We start from the raw sequence: 8,599 nt of genomic DNA, 5'->3' as shown, positions 1-8,599 counted from the left end.
GCAGGGTCATCAATGGGGGTACGGGGTTCATCACCCTTTGTGGAGGGCTCGGAGGTTTTTGTGTGGCGTGTTGTCGGCGCTGGTCTGGAATGCCTGGGCGATAAAATCAAGAAAATTAGGTGAGTACAGTGTTCATTTAGTCTCGCAGAGTTCCTAAAATAACCGATTGGCCTATAGTCTTACGAATAGAAGCGAGCACGTCTTACCGTCAAATCGGGGGGTTTGTGACAGACAAAAGTTAGGCTTAACATGGCGCCTGCCATGATCCTGAGGGCGAATTATTCCCAGTACTCAGGAGGATACGAATGAGCGCAGTAATTGCGGAATATGCCACGTCTGGCGCACGACCATGCTGCACAAATGTCTAATAAATCAAGTAGCAGCAAAGATAGAGATAGCCGTGTGTTCCTGGCTGCGTTGACGGTCAGGCCTAACCGGGGTGTAGGAAAAAATGGTCCCGGAAGAAAGAGTCCCAGCTCCTAACATAAAATATAAAATACACTAATTCTAACATCTAAAAGGCTAACACACTAATTTTAACATCTAAAATGCTAACACACTAGTTTGAACGTCTAAAGTGTCAATACAGTAGTTCTAACGTCGGAAGTGGTAATGCATTAACTCTAACTTCTAAAATGCTAATACATTAATTCTGATGTCTAAAATGCTAACACTAATTTACGAAGTGAGGCGATATCAATCGATTTTAATTCACTGTGCGCACCATTTGAACTGTGATGTTCACCAATCACACCCCTAAGTAACACTTCGAGAAGAATGTAAAGAAGAGATTGTGTTGAGGCTGGAGAGAATGAACGCACTATGGCACACGAAAAACACTTCTGTAACAGCAGCCCAGTCCAACTTGAGCTGTAGGAGTCACCGTCATCCCACATTCTATTGGGAAACAACTGCTGCGGCGTCATTTCCGCCTGCTTCTTTCGTGATGTCGATCTTAATTTGATCTCAACTGGGATAGCTACGAGACCGTCTCATGTTGCTTTATGCAATCGTCTCAAATCTGAGCGTGATCTCACCTGAGCACGGGCCCATGCTCCGATAGTAGTTAAGTTTGTCTCGCTTTATGTAAACGGGCCCTGAAGGGAGTCCGAATATATCCAAGCTTTGCAGGGAGTATGTCACGTTCGACGCACTACCGTGCTGTTCGAAGAGCGGTAGATGAAATACTAGGTTCGGCACCTGACCCCGATTCAGAGATTAACGCTCCAGAACAGGGGAGGGGGGGATATGTTTATAAAGAAAAAGAAAGGGAAGGTCAAAGGTCAAAAGAACTCCGTGAGCTTGACAGCGAATTCGGCGCATTAGGTGATGATGCCCCAAGGACCACAGAGACCACGAGGCCTTTCTCCCCGTGTGCACCTGATGACGATAGGATCAGCACTCAAGTTGCAGAGATTGCATATCGTCACAACCTTGCTCACGCAGCTGTGAACGACATTGCGCGGCTTCTTCGCTCTCTCGGTCATGAAGTCCCCAGAGACGCTCGTACCATCCTTGGTACAGCGTCAGTCGAGGATGGCTTTGTTCATATCGGGTTGGTCGACGGAATTCTGAATAGGTTGCCTGACCTTGAGTCGGATACAGTGCGTCTGCATATCAACATTGACGGAATCCCACTTTACAACGGTCCTTCGAGAATCTGGCCTATACTGTGCTCAGTTGTCAATGCAGCTAACAGAGAGCCATTTGTGGTTAGTATGTACGATGGACCTGGCAAGCCACGAGATATTGATGTTTATATCGACAAATTTATTACGGAGCTTAAATCCCTGCAAATGGAGGGTTTAGACACCGGAGATAAAACGTACAATGTTGTCCTTGCCGCAGCTATCTGTGATGTTCCTGCAAGGTGCTTTGTCAAATGTACTAAAGGACACACCGGTTCTAGTTCTTGTGATCGTTGCACGCAAAAGGGAATCTTTGAGAAGAACAGAGTCGTTTTCCCGGATTGTTCTCAGTTTGTACTGCGAACAGACCTCACTTTCAGATCAATGGAGGACAGAGACCATCATCATTCTGAGTCCCCTTTCTGTGCACTCGATGTTGACATGGTGATGTCATTTGCCCTTGACTACATGCATCTGGTGTGTCTTGGGATGATGCGGCGTCTCATGCACGTGTGGCTTCATGGGAAGATACCGTTTCGTATCAGCATGGAGCAAAGGCAGCTACTCGATGACTACCTTGAGCGATGCTGTTTACCGTCAGAGTTCCAGCGCCAACCACGAAGCACCCAGGAGCTGGAGTACTGGAAGGCTGGGGAGTTTCGGTCATTTTTGTTGTACGTTGGCCTGGCGGTGCCGAAACGTATTCTGCCAACAAGGAATTATCAACATTTTCTGGCATTGCACCTTGCTATTTACGTCCTCTGCTCTCCCTCCCTGTACCTGCGGTTGAATAGTTACGTTGAAGATTTGCTTCAGGGTTTTGCCCACAACTTCGGTGTATAATGTTCATGCGCTGTGCCACCTCGCAGCTGACTGCAGGCACCACGGACCATTGGATTCCTCCTCAGCATTCCGCTACGAGAGTTACTTGGGTCGGCTGAAGAAACTCGTTCGAGCACCAAACATGCCTCTAGAACAAATTAGCCGACGACTCTCTGAGCATCACTGGTCTTCCCTTGTACGTGGAAGGAAGGAAACAAGTGTAATGTCATTGAACACTGACTCTGAAGCAGATTCCTGCTGCATTCTTGATAACGGCAGTGTTGTGACTGTCTATGAAGTAAGCTAGCAAACATTTACAGACGCAGGGAGTTGGCAGATCTATATGTGTTTCCAATGCCGTCCAGAAAGACCTCTTTCATCAAAACCAGGGGAATGTGCTGGGGATGTGCGAACTTCCAGAGACCTGGTCGTGTAGTCGGTTCTATGCAAAGTGTGTGTGCATTCCATATGGTGTAGGATATGCCGTGTCACCAATGTTGCATCAGTGAAGTGCTGCTCTCCTGCCTCTGTATGTTGTAGTGTGCATGTTTCGCCTTCAACTGCAAAGTACTCTGGCCGTCTGTCCTTTTTGGGGGAAGACTCCTCGGTGTAATGTGCTTAATTTGTTGTGTGTCCTTATGCCTCAAGTTAGGGACAGGTTAGTTGTGCCACACTTAACAACACTCATGTTTCAATGCCATGTTGATTGTTGCCAGTGCTTTGCCTCACCATGACTGGAAAATCTAAGGCTTGGCTTGCCGTCGTCGAGTTTTTGGGCGAGGACGCAACGAGTCCTGTTCCTGCGTTATGGCTGATTGATATAGGACAATGTGCAAGTGGCCTAATAACGTGTCCCAAAAGAAGCTGCAGGCTATGGTGAAGAACAACACGCCGCCTGGAAAATGGAAGTTTAGAACTGCTCGTGTCCTTGGCTATGCCAGTAAGCGTCTTGTACAGTTTTCAATCTGTCTTGGATAAGACATCAACAGCAGAACAGTTTCACATTTCACTGAAATCTGTTTTGCAGGAACCTATGAACAGGCTGTGAAAATGTGGGACACATCGCTCCTAACATCATCAGTCGAACCTGCAGATGGGTTTCCGGGCAATGATGGTGCCCCGTAATTTTTGCAAGCTGCCCTTTCACATTGTGCCACACTGAGACTGCCACTATTGCCCGCAGCGCGGACACCATAGAGCCGTCTGTTCCAACCTCCCAGAAACTTGCCTGGCCTCTTCCTGAACCTCCACATGATCTCTTTTTACAATCTGCCATGACTGAGCGAAGTAAATTGGTCTGCTGCCTCTATATGTTCAATTCCCTTTCTGTACGCTGCCATTTATTCTTACGTACTCTTGATGCCCTCCAGGCCCCGAAGCCGAATCTCGAGCACACACCAGTTTACAGCCAAGTGAGAACAGCCTCTTTAACACTGGCATTGATAACTGTATGTGCGCTGCGGTCTTTCGCTTTCCAATGCGAAGCCTTGCATTGTCGCAGCTGTTTAGAGTGCTTTACTTCACCCCTGTAGGTGCCGAACCAGGATCCCCTTCACAAACCCTTTTGCGCTCGACCCAGATCAGCTGCTCTAGCATTTCCATGGGCACCCGTAAGACTGTGGCATTTAAACTTCCAGGTGTGTATTCCATTGTGCTCTTTCCTTCGTCTTGCAGCCCACAGACAGGATCCTGGTGGCCAAACTCCCCTTCAAGAGAGTCGGAACAGTCAGCCTCACACTGCTGGCAGCAAACGTACGCACCTGCAGTTTCGGTTTACAGAGGGCTTTGTGGCAGCCATGTCACAGTGACTAGCTCATGGGCTACATTCTTCCTTGCTGTGCCAATTTCAGGCCGTGAACCAGGACGCCCTGTGCAGTCCCCTCTGGGCTCACTCCAGAACAGTTCCCCTTTGCGTTCAACCCAGAACAGCTGCTCTAGCATTTCCATGGGCACCCGTAAGACTGTGGCATTTAAACTTCCAGGTGTGTATTCCATTGTGCTCTTTCCTTCGTCTTGCAGCCCACAGACAGGACCCTGGTGGCCAAACTCCCCTTCAAGAGAGTCGGAACAGTCAGCCTCACACTGCTGGCAGCAAACGTACGCACCTGCAGTTTCGGTTTACAGAGGGCTTTGTGGCAGCCATGTCACAGTGACTAGCTCATGGGCTACATTCTTCCTTGCTGTGCCAATTTCAGGCCGTGAACCAGGTCGCCCTGTGGAGTCCCCTCTGGGCTCACTCCAGAACAGTTCCCCTTTGCGTTCAACCCAGAACAGCTGCTCTAGCATTTACATGGGCACCCGTAAGACTGTGGCATTTAAACTTCCAGGTGTGTATTCCATTGTGCTCTTTCCTTCGTCTTGCAGCCCACAGACAGGGCCCTGGTGGCCAAACTCCCCTTCAAGAGAGTCGGAACAGTCAGCCTCACACTGCTGGCAGCAAACGTACGCACCTGCAGTTTCGGTTTACAGAGGGCTTTGTGGCAGCCATGTCACAGTGACTAGCTCATGGGCTACATTCTTCCTTGCTGTGCCAATTTCAGGCCGTGAACCAGGTCGCCCTGTGCAGTCCCCTCTGGGCTCACTCCAGAACAGTTCCCCTTTGCGTTCAACCCAGAACAGCTGCTCTAGCATTTCCATGGGCACCCGTAAGACTGTGGCATTTAAACTTCCAGGTGTGTATTCCATTGTGCTCTTTCCTTCGTCTTGCAGCCCACAGACAGGGCCCTGGTGGCCAAACTCCCCTTCAAGAGAGTCGGAACAGTCAGCCTCGCACTGCTGGCAGCAAACGTACGCACCTGCAGTTTCGGTTTACAGAGGGCTTTCTGGCAGCCATGTCACAGTGACTAGCTCATGGGCTACATTCTTCCTTGCTGTGCCAGTTTCAGGCCGTGAACCAGGTCGCCCTGTGCAGTCCCCTCTGGGCTCACTCCAGAACAGTTCCCCTTTGCGTTAGTAGTAATGTATCAGCTCAAGTATCCGGAAACTGACATCTTTGCCTGGACGCCATTAATTAGCAATTAGAGCTAATTGGGACCCCCCACATTAATCAGGACCCACCAGAGAGTCATTACACTAATTGGGGATCATCTAAGAGACGTCCAGACGAAGATGTGAGTTTCCGGCTACTTGAGCTGATAAAAAATAAAAAAACAGATAGAAAATAAAATAAAAAGATAGAGATAGAGTGGAGAGAAGGAGTTTAGTTGAAGATCAACGACATCGTCTTGAAGAAAGCGGCCCGGAAAGGCCGCTGGGCGACGGAGCACTGAGGCAGGTTGCAAAGCATCGCAGCACCAGTTCCGCACATCCTGTGACGTCAGCTGTGACGTCATCATGGCATGTCTGGGCAGGTTAGGAGAGCTCTGGACATGCAAGGAGAAAAACACTCGTAATACAGAGGCTGGGAAAGCAAGAGTATGCAAACCATCAATAGCTAACAAGAAAAAACAATTAGTTACACAACAAATGATCCCACCACAACAGGAGCGCAGAACGATGCGACTGCTCCATCCGAGAGGCAGGCAGAGAACTGACTCGTAATGGTTTTTCTGCTGTATAAAGCCCCGCAGCTGCACCCCCTAGCGGTTACTTTCTCAACTAATCTCACAACAAAATTATTAAGAATCACGCCAGCGCTACTCCCGGTCCCAAGGCAGAAGATGATAGAAAATGGCGGGAATGCCCGGACAACAGCAACCAGCACTGGCACGAAAATCACAAACAAAGCGGGAACAAAGTTGACGAAAGCATTAGTTACGCAACAAAACACCTCACCACAGCAGGAGCGCAGACCGATGCGACTGCTCTCGTCGACAGCCAGGGATCAAGTGACGACGGAGCGAACGACCGCACGTCTTCTCCAAACGAGAGCCAGAGGTGGACTGACGTAAGCGCCACTCTACGGGTGCTACGCATGCGCGCGCTCGTAGCGCCCTCTGCGCGCTCCTACCGCCACCTGCGAGAGGCTAAGAGAGAAGAGCATTCCTGCGCCCCCTGCTGGCCGTTCTCATTGGTCGTGAGGCTAAGTGAGAAGAGCATTCCTGCGCCCCCTGCTGGCAGTTCTCATTGGTCCAGACATCATCCTATTGTCTCAGGGCTACACTGTTTTTTTCCACTAATGCTCCTTTGGTCAATCTGCAGTGAAGCCACGGTATGACGTCATCATGCACCTGCGTGGCTCAAGGACGCGTGCGCTCTAGACAGGGGACCTATTATTTATTGAATCACTATCCCAAGATTATTTCCTTTATTCTTCTATAACGATTGCATAGGAAACTATTGCAGAAGAGCACCATGCATGAAAACTGATCGTAGGAATTCCAAAGTCTTACTAAATGAGACTTGCAAAAGAACAAAACATCCTAACATGTAACTCCATCAATGGCTAATAAGAGGACTAGGCACTCAACAAATCAACGCGCGCAGAACTCGGGGCAGCACTATCGTCAAGACGACAATGTTCCTTGTCAAAAAAGAAAAAAATACTAAGCGTCAACAAAGGAAAGCATGCATATCGGGGCATATCAGGACACGTCAGGACAAATCGTACGACTGCTGGGCAACAGAGGAAAACAAACACTTGAACAGAGTGAAAAAGGGCACTCACCATCATTTTTCCCGTTCACAGCATTCCCTCATTGTAAATCCGCTCGTCACAAAATCCACCTGCATCGTCGAACACCATTCACCAGTGACGAACCACACATCCGCACCCCATCAGAGGCAGACAGAACCCCACCGAAGCTACGCTCTTCCACTGACGGCCAACGCCAGGAGCAGAATTTGCGTGTCGAGACCCGTCAGTGTCCAAGAGAGAAGTGAATCCTTGCGCCCCCTGCAGGCCGTTCTCATTGGTCGTAACGTCATCCTATTGTCTCAGGGCTACACAGTTTTTTTTCCACTAATGCTCCTCTAGACAAGGTCAACCTGAAACAATAGTCTCTCGGTATGCGGTCATCATGCAGGTGCGTGGCTCAAGGACGCGTACGCTCTAGACAGGGCACCTGTTATTTATTGAATCACTATCCCAAGATTATTTCATTTATTCTTCTATAACGATTGCGTAGGAAACTATTGCAGAAGAGCACCATAGACAAGAGGAGATTGCAGCATTTCATTCCCAAAGTCTTACTGTACAGGAAAAAAAAAAAGATTCAGCAAGACATAAAGTCACACACCTGTCCCCCTCGCGGTTACTCTCTGAACTAAATGAATCGCAAAATTATTAAGAATAGCTCTACTCCCATTCAAGGCAGCACTATCGTCAAGAATATGTCTTGTACAAAAAGAAAAAACTACATGTAGAAGGAAAGCATGTCAGAACAAGCCCAGGCATGTCAGCGCATGTTTGTCAGACAACAAGGGGGAAAAAGCGAAAAGAAACAAAGAAGGAAACCAGCATCAAACTATTTCCAAGCACACGCACTCCTCTTGTTCAAAAACAGTGCACATCATAAATCCGTCCAGGGCAATACACACTATTTTTCTATTGCCATACTTTTTTCCAGTGACGGTCAATGCATTGCTACAGACTGCGTGACGTCATCTCATCCTATCTGAAGAAGAAGACATCGGCAAAGACTCCTATTAATTATTGAATCGCAAGATTATTTCCTTTGTCCTACTCTTAATGACATTGATTCTCTCATTAAAATTCAACAAAAAAGCACCCCGCATATTAACGATTTTCACCCCAAAGGCTCATCATGGTCATTAGAATTACAGTAAACTGCCACTGCTCTTTTAAAATAATAAGTGAGACCACTCAACATCACCTCCAGGCTTATGTAATACGTGACCCTTTCTATGCTCATACATTCGTTGTCTGAGGCTACACCTGCGAGCAAAAAAGGCGCGGAAGCCGGGTGGGCAAAGTTCCATTCGCGCATTGCGAGCATAAAGGCGGGAAAGGCTGCGAGCAAAGTTCTATTCGCGCATTCCAAAGCACAAGACAGAATGCCTTTACGGGAACACGATAGCATTCCTATACTATATTAATGATTATTGCATTGCAGTTTAGAAAAACTACAACTAAACTATAATTTTAGGAACCCAACTTTCTATGAAAACTATAATTGCCCTATTACTTGGATCGCTACTAATGAAGCGCTCCAATTTTTTCTCTCTTCCCATTTCAGCCTTGTCATGCA

At 48.0% G+C, this 8,599-nt stretch overlaps 1 long non-coding RNA gene across 1 annotated transcript; it reads right to left on the bottom strand.

Moving 5' to 3' along the window:
• Positions 1-5,635: 5,635 nt before the first annotated feature.
• LOC135377108 (uncharacterized) lies at positions 5,636-7,729 on the bottom strand. Its single transcript, XR_010418036.1, has 2 exons — positions 6,225-7,729; positions 5,636-5,812 (listed from the first exon to the last, which is right to left on the bottom strand). It is a non-coding gene; the product is annotated as an uncharacterized LOC135377108 (long non-coding RNA).
• Positions 7,730-8,599: the final 870 nt, after the last annotated feature.

Source organism: Ornithodoros turicata, chromosome 1, assembly GCF_037126465.1.
Source record: "Ornithodoros turicata isolate Travis chromosome 1, ASM3712646v1, whole genome shotgun sequence".
Taxonomy (NCBI): domain Eukaryota; kingdom Metazoa; phylum Arthropoda; class Arachnida; order Ixodida; family Argasidae; genus Ornithodoros; species Ornithodoros turicata.
Note: the sequence above shows the minus strand (reverse complement) of the source record. Positions and strands in the feature narration are given on the sequence as shown.